The sequence below is a fragment of the Psammomys obesus genome, unplaced genomic scaffold (assembly GCF_907164565.1).
Source record: "Psammomys obesus unplaced genomic scaffold, mPsaObe1.curated_primary_1811, whole genome shotgun sequence".
In the NCBI taxonomy this organism is placed as follows: Eukaryota; Metazoa; Chordata; class Mammalia; order Rodentia; family Muridae; genus Psammomys; species Psammomys obesus.
Genome location: NW_026590062.1, coordinates 23,631,683 through 23,649,726, shown reverse-complemented (window position 1 = coordinate 23,649,726; position 18,044 = coordinate 23,631,683). Strand labels below are relative to the sequence as shown.

Sequence of the window (18,044 nt, the reverse complement as noted above, 5' to 3'; positions counted from 1 at the left end):
TGAGAGTTGCCCTCTAACTCTCTCTTCTCTCTCTCTTCTCTCTCACTCACACAGACACACATATATATACACACATATATACACATCCAGCATATACATACTAACACACATACACATTTTCACACACTTACACACACATAAATTCAGTAAATAAATATTTTAAATGCTACATGTCATGTCATTGTACTGACAGACGGCCAAGAAGAAAAGAGGATGTTTTGGGCATCTGCATGGCATGCACACATTGAGGATTCCTGTATTATTGTGCTACAAATATCAGTGATGAGTTCATTGTTATAATGAGTTTTAGTCTCTCTTTTTCTTTGCTCTTCATTCCTCCCTCGGCCATGTGGCTTTTATCTCTTGCTCCCCTTTCTTTTTCCCTCCCTTCTTCCTTCCATCTATCTTTCCCTCCCCATTTTCCTTTTCCTCTAGTAACAAAAGCATGGTGTTTATTTTCTGAGTTGACTTTGCCTGTAGCCACGTTTCTGACATCTGCATCATACTCCACAATTTAATCCAAAAAAAAATTCTTCTATTACTGTACATCCAATAATTTTCTCCGTTTTGCTTTTAAGGAGAGAGTTGCTATGTTGCCTTGCCTACGGAGGCCTTGAACTCACAGCAACAGCAACTCTCCACTCACACATTGGAATTAAGGTCATGTGCTATCACACACATGAAATATGTTCCCTACATATTCACACACACATTTGATAGACAGTTATGAAATCAGGACAATAGTAAGCACCGACCACACGGAGTGATAGTAGCACTCTGTAAACACGACTGTATGCTATGATTCCCGCCCTCGATTCGTAAAAATCCCTGTGTTTATTCACGGTACCTCTTTTCCTTTTAATGTAGAAATTAAGTCTGGGAGATGTCAAGTGTCATGTGTCATGCCCAATTTTACAGTGCTAATACTATACAAGGTGTTACATTATTCCAAGTCACATAAGATGGTTTGTAAGTTACATAAGCTGTTTTCACTTATCCTCTAACATTTCTCGTCTCTGCAACTAAACATCTATAAAAATGAAAAGAGTCAAAGACTCAGGATAGAGCAAAGCCAAAATCTTGTACAGCAGAAGGAAACCTGTTGGAGGAAAAACAAATTACCAGAGAGTTTCAAGGACTGTTGTAGCGGCTTGCAGGACATGTAATAATTAAGTTTTACTCTACAGTGAGCCATCTTAGAATTGCCCCATATTCTGAAAATCTCAAGAAATTTTTAGAAACACACACACAAATACAGTTATTTTTGTCACTACATTTGTACATTATATGATCTCATTTATCACAATTTACATTTTTGACAGAATTTTTTAATTTATTGTTTTCCTTTTTAATATACTTTTTTATTTATTACAATTTATTCACTTTGTATCCCAGCTGTAGCCCCACTCTAATTACCTCCCAATCCTGCCCTCCCTCCCTCATCTTCTCTATGGATGAGGATCTCCTCCTTTCCCTAATCCACTGACAGTGGAGGTCCTCCTCCCCTTCCATCAGACCCTAGCCTAACAGGTCTCATCAGGACTGTCTTTCATAGTCTTCCTCTGTGGGCTGGTCAGGCAACTACCCCCTCAGGGGTTGGTGATCGAAGAGCCAGGCACTGACTTCAAGTCAGAGACAGACCCTGCTCCCCTTATTAGGGAGCCCATTTGGAGGCTGAGCTGCCACTGGCTACCTCTGTGTAGGGGGTCTACGTTATCTCCATGAATGGTCCTTGGTTGGAGTATCAGTCTCAGAAAAGACACATAGGCCCAGATTTTTTTGTTCTGTGGTTCTCTTTGTGGAGCTCTAGGCCTTTTCAGGTCCATCTAGCTCCCTCTTCTTTCATAAGATTCCCTGCACTCTGCCTAAAGTTTGGCGATGAGTCTCATCATCCACTTTAATACCCTTCTGGGTAGACTCTTTCAGAGACCCTCTGTGATAGGCTCCTGTCCTGTTCCTTTTTTTCACCTTCTTCCAATGTCTGTGCCATTTGCTTTTCTGAATGATGCTTGAACATTTTACCCAGGGTCCTCCTTCTAGGTTAGCTACTTTAGGTGTACAGATTTTAGTATGATTATCCTATATTATGTCTAATATCCACTGATTCTCAATAGAGGAATATTAAATGGAAGAGAAACACTTAAAGAAATGCTCAACATCCTTACATATCAGAGAAAAGCAAATCAAAATGACCCTGAGATTTCAACTTACACCCATCAGAATGGCTAAGACCAAAAACTCAAGTGACAACACATACTGGAGAGGTTGTGGAGAAAGGGGAACCTTCCTCCATTGCTGGTGGGAATGTAAACTTGTACAACCACTTTGGAAATAAATCTGTTGCTTTTTCAGACAATTAGGAATAGTGATATCTCAAAATCCAGCTTTACCACACTCCTGGGCATATATGCAAAAGATGCTCAAGTATGCAACAAGGATATTTGCTCAACCACGTTCGTAGCAGCTTTATTCGTAATAGCCAGAATCTGGAAAAAAAAAAAAAAAAAAAAAACAGATGTCCCTCAATTAAGGACTGGATACAGAAATTGTGGCATATATATACAAAATGGAATACTACTCAGCAATTAAAAACAGGGAAATTATGGCATTTGAAGACAAATGTTATGAACTAGAAAAGATCACCCTGAGTGAAGTACTCCAGAAGCAGAAAGACACACGTGGTATATACTCACAATTTACATTTTACCTACTTTCTTTCCTATTTTCTTAGCCATTATCTGTTTTCTTTTGAAAGTATGTTTTATAGAGCCCAGGCAAACATTTTATCAACCAAGCTCTAACTACAGGCCTTCATAATTTTCCTTCCTTTTTTCTTTTATTTTTATTTATTTGCTTATTTATTTATAATTTATTTTTACTTTACATATTTATTATATCACATGTTAATAAATCTGATAGCATTGTTTGGAGAGGGTTTTTTTTTTTTGCCATTGCCACCCATTTTGTCTCCCTGCTCATCAACTTAAAGCTCTGAAATATCCTCTATAGCAACGCCTCCTTAATAGTGTCATTACACTATTATTATGATAGTGCAGATTACTTAAAATTTCCCTTGGCCTGGTGTTCTAATAGTAGCTGGCTTCCATGCATCTATGATGCTTTACAGTCTCATTTATGTTTCAGAAACTCAATATTAAAGGTTATCATTCTTCCTGCTGCTTAGAGACTCTGATTCCACTGCTTATTTAGGAAAGAATGTTATAGAATCACCCTCTGTAGATCCTACTTAAGAGGTTGAAGTGTTTTTTGTAACACATAGAGGTATCTTGCATGCTGACACCTCATGCTGATATAACAAGTTGGATAGTAATCAATTTTCTTTATATATGAAGTATTGCACAGTTATCCACTGTACATCCACTTTATTCTCAATTACAAGGTCAATGGTACTCAGTCTTATTATTGACTCACACTGCAAAGCCATGTCCTGACAAATTACATTACTGAGGGATTTAGAAAAATGTTTTTGAGTTTGAAAATTCTCCACATAAACGTTGAATATTGACAATATCTCTGCCCAAATATTCCATGTTTTTACAATTTATTTTGTATTTTTGATACTACCATATAACTACATCATTTTCCCCTTCTCTTTCCTCCCTCTAACTCTTCCCATACACCCCTTCTTCCTCTTTCAAATTCTTGGATTTTTTTCTTTACATTTTTACTTCCTTCTTGTTTACATTTAAATTTAATGTCACTTTTTAATTAAATTTTTATTTTTTAATAATAGTTACAGTTTATTTACTTTGTATCCCAGCTGTAGCCCCCTTCCTCACTCCTTCCAAATCCCAACCTCCCTCATCTCCTCTCTGCCCCTCTCTAAGACCACTAATAAGGGAGGTCCTCCTCCCCTTCCATCTGACCCTAGCTTATCAGGTCTCATCAGGACTGACTGCAATGTTTTCTTTTGTGGCCTAGAAATGCTGCTCCTCCCTTGGGGGGGGGGTCAAAGAGCCAGCCATTGAGTTCATGTGAGAGGCAGTCTCTGTTCCCCTTACTAGGGAATCCACTTGGATACTGAGCTGTCATGGGCTACATCTGAGCAAGGGTTCTAGGTTATATCCATGTACAGTCTTTGGTTGGAGATACAGTCTCAAAAAAAGACACCTGTGCCCAGATATATTTGGTCCTGGTGGAGTTTCTGTCCTCTCCAGGTCATACTAACTCCTGGGAAATTTACTGTTCCTAAATATTTGTTTGCTGAATATTCTACCTTAGATGGTTGCACCTGGGAAAATATGTTTGATAGTATTTTTACAAATACTATTTAGTAAATTCCAAATAGTAGTGAATTATTTAATGTTTGCTATCATTTTTAAAATGTCATTTGTAAAGTATAGTAAACATAATCACAATATTTTAAGTTTACTAATATTTGAAATTTAAATCACTGTCAGTGGGGTGATGGTCATTCCTACTGTACAAAAAAGACAATGTTTAAAAACATGTATCACCTGGAATCCTGGGGTAGGGAGAATCCCCTTGGCAGGAAGAGGCATATAACCAAAAGAGGCTCAAGTACACAATAAGGACATTTGCTCAACCATGTTTGTAGCAGCTTTATTTGTAACAGCCAGAAGCTGGAAACAACCCAGGTTCCTTCATCTGAAGAATGGATACAGAAATTGTGGTATATCTACACAATGGAATATTACTCAGCAATGAAAAACAAGGAAATCACGAAATTTGCAGGTAAATGGTGGGAACTGGAAAGGATCATCCTGAGTGAGCTGTCCCAGAAGCAGAAAGACACACACGGTATATACGCACTCATAGACATATAATATAGAATAAACCTACTAAAATCTGCACACCTAAAGAAACTAATCTAGAGGGAGGACTCTGACTAAAATGCTCAATCCCCATCCTGAAAGGCAAAGAGGATGGACATGAGAAGAAGAAGAAAACAGGAAACAACCAAGGAACCTGCCACAGAGGGCCTCTGAAAGGCTCTGCCCTGCAGACTATCAAAGCAGATATTGAGGTTTATGGCCAAACTTTGGGCAGAATGCATGGAATCTTATGAAAGAAGTGGGAAATAGTAGGATCTGGAGAGGATAGGAGGTCCACAAGGAGAGCAACAGAACCAGAAAATTTGAGCACAGGGATCTTTCCTGAGACTTATACTCCAACCAAGTACCACGCATGGAAATAACCTAGAACCCCTGCACAGATGTAGCCCATGGTAGTTCAATGTCCACATGGGTTCCACAGTAATGAGAACAGGAACTACTTCTGACATGAACTGATTGGCCTGCCCTTTGATCACCTCCCCCTGTGGCGGGAGCAGCCTTTCCAGGCCACAGAGAAAGACAATACAGCCACTCCTGATGAGACCTAACAGACTAGGATCAGAAGGAAGAAAAAGAAACCCTCTCCTACCAGTGGACTTGGGGAGGGGCATGCATGGAGAAGGGGGAGGAAGGAAGGGATAGGGAGGAGAGGAGGGAGGGAACTAGAGGGGGGATACAAAGTAAATAAAGTGTAATTAAAATAAAAAATAAAAAACATATCACAGGTATTTGCTTATAAAAACACTTATTAAATTAACAGTACTAAACAGAAACTTAAACTTTTTTTACCAATTATTAAATGGAAATAACTATTAAATGGAAAGGTAAAGCATTAATAATTTAGAGTTAAACTGGGTTTGGTGGTCTATGCCTTTAATCCCAGCACTTGGAAGGCAGGGGCAGGTGGATCTCTGTGAATTCGAAGCCAGACTGGTCTACAGAGGGAATTCTAGACAGCTAGGGCTACACAGAGAAACTGTGTCTTGAAAAACCAAGTAAATAAATAACTTAGAGTTAAACATCACTCTTCATGAGTTTGATTATTATCATGAGCTATCCTTAATTCTGTTGTTGACTTCCATGGACCTGTTGAAATATAAATCACAACTTGGCAACTCAGCTCATCACAATGTCTGATTTTCAGGATTATTATACTAGTCTGTAAATCCTCATTGTCAGAAGGAGGCATTGAAGCAGGCTGCTATGATGATTAATGAACAGTTTGGATGTAAGAGTGAAATACTGATATGCTCCTTACCCTATGTAGTTAATGGAGAAATCACATTCACATTTTTTCTTTACATCTCATCTACATTTTCATATTTACATCTAACGGTTATCTCTCTAATTCCAAACATTACAAATTGGCTTAAATGTGAAGTAGAAATGGCTCAGGAATGTGGAAAATGATGGTTTGGGGACAGAAGTTAATTTTCTACAGCAGAGAAGAATTCTTAAATATCATAAAAATCTTCCTTATTTGTCATGCTGTAGGGGGTATCTTGAGTTTCTGTGTGTACATACTGGACTTATTTCTTTTAATCACTTAGTTCCTCTTTAAGTTGTACCTTTTATTTGGTCATCTTTTCTATTGGCCTGATTTTTCAACATCCCAGCTAATTTTAAACAGTAAATCACAGTTATTCCTGTTATTTTTATAAGCCGTTTTTTTTTATGGAAGCAATTATTTCTATTAACTTTCTTTTAAAGTTTCAAATGTACTTTTTTCTATGTGCATAACACAGAATTGCTGTTTCACAAAAGCTGTTACACCTAATAATGAATAATTTAAAACTAAAAAGAATGGGAAGGAATTTCTGTACTGAAATTTAAGAACTTACTTCTCAGTTTCCTCATGGCAGACTTCTCAATTTCTCGAAGTATATATTAATGGGTTCAGAATGGGAGAGAAGATGGCATAAAATACAGACAGGACCTTTCTCTCACAAAACTGTTTTGTGGCCACGTATAGATAAAGATGCATGGCCCAAAGAACATGAAGACAACAATAAAATGAGCTGTACAGATAGAAAGAGCCTTAGATGATCCTCCGGAAGAATGGTGCTTTATCGTAACCAGCGTAATAACATGAATTAAATAACAGAATAAAGCAAGACAATGCAATAATGCCACTTGTTGCAATCATAAAGAGACCAAGAACATAAGCATCTATGCAAGCCAGCTGGAACACAACAGGGAGGTCACAGAGAAAGCTATCTATCTTATTGGGGGCACAGAATGGTAAGGCGAGGGCAAATATGAACTAGCTCATTGAATGCGTAGTTCCCACAGTCCATGACGACACCACGAAAGCAACACACACCTGGGGACTAATGATTGAAGCATGGTGCAGAGGTTTACAAATTGCAATATACCTGTCAAACGAGATAGCCATGAGTAAAATAATCTTTGTACCAGTGAAGAGGTAGAGAAAGAATAGCTGAGCGGTACATCCACCAAAAGAGATTGTTTTATGATCAGCTAGATAATCTATGATCATCTTGGCAAAGGAAGCAACAGACATGTCTAGAAAGGTTGGTAAGCAGGAAACACAAAGCAGAACGCAGGTGAGAGTCAGATATGACGGTGACGAGGATGACGCTCTTACTTGCCATCGTTGCCACATAAAAGAATGAAAACACCATAAAGAAAAATATCCATAGTTCCCAGGAATTAGAGAGTCCCAGCAAAACAAATTCAGACACAGCAGACTCACTAGCCACATTCATCATCTGGATTCATAGGTAGAAGTCTGCACATATACAAAATATATGTAAATGCATGTTTACTTTATTCTCACTATCTTTTTCCTTCATTTTATCTAGTATGTTGACTCAAGGGAAGTTTATACAACATTGGTGAAGAAACAAACACTGCTAATATAAACGTACTGAAAATATCACTCTTTTCTGGCACTAAATACTAGTCAAATGCAAACAATATGAAGAAATCTACCATATACTTGTCCATCTGTTCATATGCATAATAATAACGATGATAGCTAATGTTTTGTATGAACTTTTCCCTGCTGATAATGTATTAAACAAATATAAAGAAACACACAGTTGGATATAAATATACAGTGAGTCATTACAAATACAGTTATAAAGATACGCTTATTCAAAAATCAAATAAAATATATCACATGTAAAGGATCTTAATTAACATAACATCACTTCATAGAACAGTTGCAGAAAAGTTATTAACTTCCAAAGAACTGTTGTCATAGTTATAAAATGAGTTTCCTAGCTGATTCTCAGCAGACAAACTTAAAAAAATGGCTTTATTGGTACTGATGGAAAAGCCTGTCTTATTTACATTGGTTTGTACAGAACCAACGGAAAGGCATTGCTCTCTATAATCAATGGAAATTAATTAGCTCTTTTTCTCTCACAGTTACACTCTTACTAAAATACAGGTGCGTTCCTCCAATAAGCATATGCAAGTCTAAACTTCAAAATTTACTTTTTGCTCCTAAAAGATATATCACATGCAGAAAGGGGAGGTAAGGTGGGACTGGGAGGGGAGGAGGGAGGGGCTTATGGGGGGGATACAAAATGAATAAAGTGTAATTAATAAAAGTTAAATAAAAAAATTTTTTTAAAAGACGAATAAAAAAAGTTCCAAAAAAAAAAAGATATATCACATATATTTTGTAGGGACAAGTTCAAAATAAACATATCTCTTTTGTCAAATTTCTGCTTGAATTTTCTTATCATGTATGTCAACATACACAATAAACTGTTTTATTTATAGAATGGAAGAGGACCAGCAATTAAGTCTGTCAGAAGAGGTCTCTTATAATAAAGCATTACTTACTAAATCTATGGCAAAATCCAGACTCTAGAATTATTGAGTTTTAAGTAAGTTCTTTCTGAGATTCCCTGGGAGGCAATTTTAAACACAAAGGAATGACCTTGCTGAATTATTAGTTGCTTAGGAGCTGCAGATTAAAACAACTTTTGTAAGGATCTGGAAATTGACCAAGAAATCATCTTGCAGTGGGATTTATTAAAAAAGAAGAAGAAAGACAGCATTAGTGAGCTCACAAAGAGAACCAAGCATGTTATGGGAGTTTACAAAGGTTGTTTTCACCTGGACTTAAGTGGTTTGGGGGCGGAATGGAAAGCAGAAAAGTCATCATTTCAAAAGGCAAATAACAAACAAAGGAATCACAGTCCCTGGTAATTTAACCCTGTATGGAAGTAACGGAGAACAAAATCAGAACATTCCCCTGTGCTCTAAGTAACCTGGGGTTCTTCGGGGATTTTGGACATCAATAAATAAAATAATTGGGAAAGTGCAGTGAGCAATATCCTGTGTGGAAACTATTTTCCAGGGATCATGCAAGAAATGTACCTTGGGAAAAATAAACAAAAGTCTTATGATGTGCCAAATATTATCAAATTTTAAGAAGTGTTCAAACAACCAAACCAGTAATTTATATATGTGTTCCCCCAAGTAGCTCTCAGAAGGACATTTGGAGCAGGCAATTAAGTCAGTATAATGGGTAATTTTGACTAAGGTATTAATGTGAAATGTAAGCATTAATAAAATGAGAATTTTAGGTGACTATTGTTCTAAATTATTTCACTTATCAAGTGGAAATCCCTTCAGTAAAACTGCATTTACTAAAGTAAAAATTGGCAGGCTGTGGGGGTGGCTTAGTCAGTAAAGGGCTCGTCATATAAAAATAAAGTCAGGAGGATCCCTGAGACATTCTGGCCAACCAGTCCAACTGAAATGGTTTAATGAGAAACCCCGCCTCAACAACTAATGTGTGACGTGATCAAGGATGACATCAATGCTCTCTCTGACTTTCATATACAGACACACATAAATACACATGCTTATACACATAAAAATGCCTCCCACAGAGCAATGCACATAAACAAGTGAATAAATATAAAAATAAGCAATGGTTACTGTTTTGTATGTGGCCCCTTCCATTATGGATTCTACAGTGCTGTGAAAGATCACAACCTGAGTATTTATTTGCCAAATACTTAGAGCCATGGCTTAGTCGGCTCTACAGACGTTGAACAGAAGTGACAACTGTGTTGACACTTTGCATCTTCAGAGCTATTCCCTTCTACCTCCTTGCTATCAGGACAATTAGAATTAATACAAAGAAAGGGGGAGGCAACTATCCTAATGAGCATAAAGATAAAACATCATTAAGATGCATTTCAACCCTAGTTGTTCTACACGTTGAACACCATGCAGATGTTATGTTCAGTGAGTTTCAGGTAAAGGTAAGCTCAATGAAATTTACCTGGAAGTGAAAAGAACCTAAAATTACTAAAACAGTATTTGGGAACAAATTTCCTATACTCATTCTTCCTACTTCCGACACCTACCACTTCTGAATTACTTGTAATGATAGTTACAAAACTCAGTAAATGCAATACTTTTAAAGGTATCTAAATTTGTAAAAGTTGACAAATGGCATACAATTCCTTTTTTGTGCACCTTTGAAATGACAAACAATACTCATTATACTTAACCCATCAGTATTAGAGACCAATCTCCTTATTGACTGCTTTACTCTAGTTAAGCTGTCTTCAGAAAACCACAGCCTAGGTGACTCCTAACAACAGAGTATTTTCTCATATTTATGGAGGCGGCCCTAAAACCCTGGAACCATTAGAGCTGGTTCCCCCAAAAGCCTATCTTACTGGTTTGTAGGCTGGTCCTGATTAGAATCTCACATGGCCTATCTTCTGTGCTTGAGATCTCCGATGTCACTTCATATTCTTGCAGGACAATGAACCTATATCTGATAAGAGACCTACCCTCATGACCTTATGACATCATTTAACAAAACACCATCCTATAAGCCCATTTCTAAATACAGTCATGTTACAAGACAAGGCTCCAACATATGCCTTAGAAGGGACATAACTGTCACTCTGTCACTGATATTCAACGTGTTATTCAGAGAAACAATTCATATATGAGACGGTTAATATTGATTGTCTCTGTGACAAGACCAGATACCACCTAGAAAACAAATCTCTGAGCTTGTCTTCAAGGTGTTCCCAGAGAGGTTTAAAGGAGATAGATAAACCCTCCCTGAATGTGCATGGCACCACCCCATGGACCTTTGTCTTGGGCAGGAGAAAAAAGAAGAGCTGCAAGTCAACATTCATCTCTTCCTGCTTCTGTACCAAAGATGCAATGTGACCAGCTGCCCCATTCAAAGTGTGTCCTGGAAGAGAATCTTTTCCCAAAAAATCAAAGCGCTCAAGTTAGACAATCAAACTAAAGCACTCATTTTAAGATTGGCCGAATTACAATGAGTATTCAAGCCCCAGCCTCGAAGAGTGTGAGCAGGTAAAGTAAGGGAATCTTGTAACTTCTGATACAGAGGGTGAAATCTTTGAGCCTTGAGACTGATGAAGGATTGTTTCATCTAAAAAAGTATTCTCTCCACACTCAGCTTGACTCTCCACACTCTTGACTTCCTGAAATGCTGTCTTGTCCACCTTTGAGTGATGAAATTAATGCTTCATTGTCTGATAGACCAGCTGTGATTCTCTGAGAGAAATATCAGGTAGAGCAATACTGATGCTCCACAGGGTCCAGCAATATTGTCTTTAGACCAGTAACTAGACTTAGGGAAAAGCATGTTCCTACAGGAGAGTGTAGTCCGTGAGGAGGTTCACTGCACTACTAAAGAACTTAATGGGTTCATTAATGTATTCAAGCAGAAGTCTTGGAAATATGTGTGGGAATGGATTTTTAAGGGTATTTGATTTATAAGAACAAAACTAGATCATACTGAGTTTAATATATGTTCACCCTGAGATTTTAGGTTTAATATGGAAGCTTGCCCAGTTAAATAGAAAGGTGCCAATGGTTTGTTCAAATGGTTGGATGAAGTCTTTGTCAAAAAATGCCCTTCTGAAGAGGAACTGGAGAAGCCTGATATCCCTTGGTTTAGTGTTGATGAAGGGCTTCTAAGACTCAAGAAAATTGCAATGCTAGAGTGAGTGTGTTATCTAAAATCCAACCCTCCACAATGGTAAGCCCAGATTACATGCCCTTCACTAATTTTATAAGATCAAAAATGGTGTAGAGACACCAACACATTTGACAAGGTTCATTTCCACCCATTGCCTTATGCTGTATCGTAGGATCAGAGATGCTGCTGTTCCATTGAATAAATAAAAGACAGTGGGTTCAGTTGGGTCCTGAAGTAACAGGGCCAAGGTGGCAGCACTAAATCATCAAAGGCAAAGTGATTGTAGTTATCATAATGCATAGTAAAGACAAAAAGACTTTTATGGTGGAATGACTCACATGAACCTTTGGTACTGGCAAACAACACAGTGTTTCCAAACATGACACAGTAAGAAACCCACTGCCTTTTTGTTTGATTTATACAGCAGAAAAATTCACAAATAGATGAGGCTTTATTAGATCATGGCAAAAGGTAATCTCACTCATGAACCATTTTCCTCACTTAAGCCAGTTTGCAGACTCAGAACCCCTTGAACGGAATGAAGGCGAGATCCCTCCGAGAAAGAGCTTTGCTAAAATAACTAAGATTTTTACCATTATCCATTCTTTAGTCCTTCACTGTTCCTTGACAAGGATTGGGACTGGGGAGGGGGTGGCACAGACAGAGGAAATGATCAGAATTTCTTGGATCTGTTAGATATTGTCCTGAATTGATGCTGATACCAGAAAACTACAAGAAATACTGTAGACCTCCAGTTAAAGTAGAAGCTTATGGAGGTCGGGTAAATAATGACGTTGTGCTTTATGTCTGACTCACAGTAGGTCCACTGGGTTCCCAAATTAATCAGTGGTTATTTCCCTAGTACAAGACTGTATAATTTGGCTTAGATATATTTAGAAGCTGGCAGAATTCCCACATTGGTTGCATGATGTGTGTAGCAAAGGCTACTGTGGTTGGGAAGAATAATTGGAAGCCTTTACAGTTGCCTCTTCCGGGGAAAATAATAAATCAAAACCAGTATTCACCCATGGAAAAAATGCAGAAATTAGTGTCACCAATCAGGAATTCAAAGATGCAGGGGTAGTGGTGTCCATCATATCTCCCTTCAACTCTCCTATCTGGGCAGGGCAGAAGACAGAGAGATTGTTAAGAATGACAGTTGACCACCAATAAGTTAATCAAGTAGTAACTCTAATTACAGATGCTGTACAGATGTATGTCCTTACTTAGCAGATTAATGTGTCCCCTGGTACATGGTATACAGTTAGTGATTTAGCAAACGTATTTTTTTCAGTACCTGTCTATCAGGACCACCAGAAATATTTTTATTCCAGTTGACAAGGCCAAATGTATACCTTTACAGTTTTACCTCAAGGATATACATACATACATACATACATACATACATTCTCTCTGTGTCTCTCTGTAATAGCCAGTTCATTAGCTGTAATGTCAGAGACTCGAAAAGACCGTGATTAGAAAGTGGTGAGAAAGACATCTAGGAAATAAGTGTGTGGCTACGTCTCTCCAAATAGGCAAAGGATGTGAATATGCTCTGTGTCCCGTGTTAATGCTCATCAAAAGGTGATTTCAGCTGAGAAAAAGTTCAGTAATCAAGTACACAGGATGGCACACTCAATAGAAAGTCAGTCTCTTTCTACCACATTCCTCTCTTTGTCCAATGGGGCCATGAACAAAGTGGCCATGGGGGCAGTAATCAGGGCTATACATGGGCTAAGCAACATGAGCTTCTACTCAACAAGGCTGAACTGGCTACAGCTGCTGTTGAGTCACAGATCTGCCAACAGCAGAGACCAACACTGAGCCCCAGATATGGCACAATTTTCTAGTGTGACCAGCTAGTGACCTGGTGGCAGGTTAACTGCACTGGATTACTTCCTCCATGGAAAGGACAATGCTTTGTTCTTACAGGAGGAGATACTATTTTCAGATTTTTTTTTTTTTTTGCGTGTAATGTTTCTGCCAAAACCATCACCTGTGGCCTTACAAAATGTCTTATCCTACATCATAGTATTCCACACAGTAGGGCTTCTAAGGAACTCACCTCAAACTAGAGAAGTGAGACAGTGGGCCTATGATCATTGAAACTACTGATCTTTCCATGTTCCCCACCATCCTGAAGTAGCTGGCCTGATCACTAAATGGAATGGCTTATTTTTAAATTCACTTCACATCCTTGTTGTACCCCATTCCTCCTCTCCTCCAAGTCCCACCCTCCCTCCTTTCCATTTTCCTCAGAAAGGGGGAGCTCCTTTTCCCATCCACCCCACCTCATCAACTTTCATCAGGACTGTGCCTGTCTTCTTCATCCTATGGCCTGGTAAGGCAGTCCGGCCAAGGGGGAGTGATCAAAAAAACTAGCAAATGAGTCCCTGCCCAATACAGTCCTCACTTCCCTTACTAAAGGACCCACATGAATCCTAAGCTGCCAATCTGCTACATCTCTGTAGGCAGCCCTGGTCAGTTGGTTCTCTTATTTTTCTTGCAGAGCTCCTGTTGCCTCCAGGTCTTTTTCTCTTTCCTCTCACTTTTCCACAGAACTCCCTACATGTCACCCAATGTTTGGCTGTGAGTCCCGGCATCCATTTTGAGAAACTAGTGGGTACAGCCTCGAAGGTAAAACTCTGTTAAGCTTCTGTCTACAAGCTTAGCAGAATATCTTTCATAGTGTCAGGGATTGGCAGTCTCCCAAAAGGTGGGTCTTTGGTTGGGCATTCTCTCAATGTCTGCTCTATCTGCTCTATCTTTATCCCTGAATATCTTTTAGGCAGGGTAAATTTTGGGTTGAAGTTTTGTGGCTGGATTGGTGTTCCACTCCCTCTGCTAGGAGACTAGTCTAGTTAAAAGGTGTCCTCTTCAGTTTCTACGGCTTTAGCTACCAGGAGTCTCTGCTTGATCCCCTCATATCTTCCCAGGAGCCTACCCTGGCTTAGGTCTCCAGCTTGTCACAGATTGTCCCAATCTCAGTTTCTCTTTTCTCTACAGGCCTTCTGTCCTCTTGCCCCTGCTCTCCCCAGGTCTGACCTCCACCCTCTTAACTCTTGGCACCCCCTCTCCTACCTCGTTTCCTCTCTTCAGTCACTAACTCTGTTTATTCTATCTCCCCTTCCAAGTGAGATTTATGTATCCCTCTTTGGATCTTCTATGTTACTTATTTTCTTTGGGTCTGTGCCTTGTAGTACACTTATCTTTCCTTGAGGGACATCTAGGTTATTTCCAGATTCTGCCTATTGTGAATAAACCTGCTATTAACATAATTGAGCAAGTGTCCTTGCTGTATGGTTGAGTGTATTATTTCAGTGTATATATACCCAGGAGAGATACAACTGGGTCTTGAGGTAAATCTATTCTCAATTTTCTGAGAAAGCACCAGATTGATTTCAAAAGTGGTTGTGCAAGTTTATGCTCCCAATAGCAATAGAAGAGTGTTTCCCATTTTCCACTATCCAGTCAGCATGTGCTGTCCCTTGAGATTTTTATCTTAGCCATTCAGAAGTGTGTGAGACAGAATCTCAGAGTTGTTTTGATTTGCATTTCCCTGATGACTAATGAGGTTGAACATTTCTTTAAGTGCTTCTCAGCCATTCGAGATTCCTCTTTTGAAAACTCTGTTTAGTTCTGTACCATATTTTTTATTTTATTATTATTAATTAATTCAATTTACATCCTGGTCATTCCTCCCAAATACCCCCTTCCCTATTCCTCAGAATAGGGGTGACCCCATACCCAGACACCCCAGCTTACCTGAATAGAACATGAGGACTGAGTTTGTCTTTCTCTCCTGTGGCCTGGTAAGGCAGTCCCATCAGGCAGAAGTGATCAAAAAAGCAGGCAACATAATCCATGTCAGAGATATTCCCCACTCCCCAAACTAGTGGGCCCACATGAAGCCTAAGATGTCCATTGGCTACTTATAAGTAGAGGACCCACGTCCAGACCATGCATTGTCCTTGATTGGTGTTTCAGGCTCCATAGGCCCCTCTGGGCCCTGGTTGATTGGCTCTTATGGTCTTCTTATGGAGCTTTTATCACCTCTAGGTCCATTTATCCTTCCCCCCTCTTATCTTTTGGCTATCAGTCTCAGTGGGCAATTCAAGCCATTGCTGGATGGAGCCTCTAAGAGGACAGCTCTGGTAGGCTCCTCATATTCTCCTAGAGACCTATTAGTATTTAGATCTGCAACTTCTCACAGAGATGCCCTCACCCAGGATTTCTCCTTTTACCTCATTTATTTATTTTATTCACTTTATATCCTTGTATTCCTTTTCCCTCCCCCTCCCAGACCCACTGACTCTTCCTCCTCCCTCCCCTCCCCTTTTCCTCAGAAAAAGGGAGTTCATTTTTCCATCTACCCCAGCTTATCCAGTTGCATCAAGACTGAAATTGTCCTCTTCCCCCGTAGACTCTGAAAGAAGTCCTGCCAAGGAAAACTGCTCTAAAAGCTAGCAAATAAGTCCGTGTAAGATGTAGTCCCCACTTCCCTTACTAGACTACCCAGTTGAATCCGAGGCTATCCATCTGCTACATCTTTGTAGGGGGCCTAGGTCTGGGTCATATATGGTCCTTCAGTTTCAGAAAACCCCTCTGGGCCCTGGTTAGTTGGAGTCCTTTTCTCTTTCCTTCCACTATTCCTCTAGACTTCCTGCACATAGGTAAATGATTGGCTGTGGGTCTCAGCTTGTGTTCTGAGGAGCTGCTAGGTGCAGCCTCTCAGAGGACAACTCTGACAGGCTTTTGTCTGCAAGCTTAACAGAGTATCATAGTGTCAGGGGTTAGCACTCTCCAATAGGGTGATTGTTTGGGCCAGGCATTGGTTGAGCATTCCTTCAATCTCTGCTCTATCTGTTCTATCTTTATTTCTGCACATCTTTTAGGCAGAGTAAATTTGGAGTCAAAATTTCTGTGGGTAGGTTGGTGTTCCCTACCCTTTACTAGAAGACTAGTCTAGTTAGAGGATGTCCTCTTCAGACTCTATGGATTCTGCTACTAGGAGTCTCTGCTTGAATCCCCCTCATATCACCAGGAGCCTACCCTGAATCAGATCTCCAGCCTGTCACAGAGATATCGTCACCATCAGCTTCTCTTCTCTCTGCAAGCCTTCTGTCCTCTCACCCTTGCTCTTCTCAGGTCTGTTCTTCACCCTCCTAAATATCTGTTCTCCCTCTCCTACCTTGTTCCCACTTTTGAGCCATTACCTCTGTCTATTCTATCTCCTGTTCCTAGTGAAATTTTTGCATCCTCCCTTGGGCCCTACTTGTTACTTATCTTCTTGGGGTCTGTGTCTTGGAGCATGCTTATCTTTTACTGTATGGCTAAAGTCCATTTGTGAGGTAATATATGCCATGTGTTTCATTTTTGGTCTGGGTTACCTCGCTCAGCTTAGTAGTATTCCATTGTGTAAATGTGACACAGTTTCTTTATCCATTCTTTGGTTGAGGTACATCTAGTTTGTTTCCATATTCTGGCTATTGTCAATAAAGTTTCTATGAATATAACTGAGTAAGTTTTCTTATTGTATGGTGGGATGTCTTTTGGATATATACTCAAGAGCAGTACAGCTGAGTCTTGAGGTAAATTTATTCCCAATTTTCTGAGAAAGCTCCAGATTGATTTCCAAAGCATTTGTACAAGTTTACAATCCCACCAGCAATGGAGGAGTGTCTCAATTCTCCACACCTTTACCAGTATATACTGTCATTGGGAATTTTGATCTTAACCATTCTGACTGGTGTGAGGTGGAATCTCAAGAGTTATTTTCATTTGCATTTCCCTGTTAACTAATGAGGTTGAACATTTCTTTAAGTGTTTCTTAGCCATTTGAGATCCCTCTGTTGAAAATTATCTGTTTAGTTCTGTACCCCATTTTTTTTAATTTGGTTATTTTTTTCATTGGTGTTTAAGTTCTTGAGATCATTATAGATTTTTCTAGCCCTTTGTCAGATATAGGACTGTGAAGATCTTTTCCCAATCTGTAGAGCATCATTTTGTTCTATCAACAGTGTCTTTTGCCTTTTCAATTTCATGAGGTCCCATTTATTAAGTGTTGATCTTAGAGCCTTAACTTTTGGTCCTCTGTTTAGGAATTTGTCTCCTGTGCCAATGAGATTGAGAATCTTCCCCAGTTTTTCTTCTAATAGAGGTAGTATATCTGGTGTTATATTTAGGTATTTGATCCATTTGGATTTGAGTTGTTTTTGTTTTGTTTTGTTTTGTTTTGTTTTGTTTTGTTTTGTTTTGTT

General features: G+C 39.1%; 1 pseudogene; it reads right to left on the bottom strand.

Annotated features, from left to right (window-relative positions):
- Positions 1–6,611: 6,611 nt before the first annotated feature.
- On the bottom strand, positions 6,612–7,549 carry LOC129675732 (olfactory receptor 4K2-like; annotated as a pseudogene).
- Between the last annotated feature and the right edge of the window lie 10,495 nt (positions 7,550–18,044).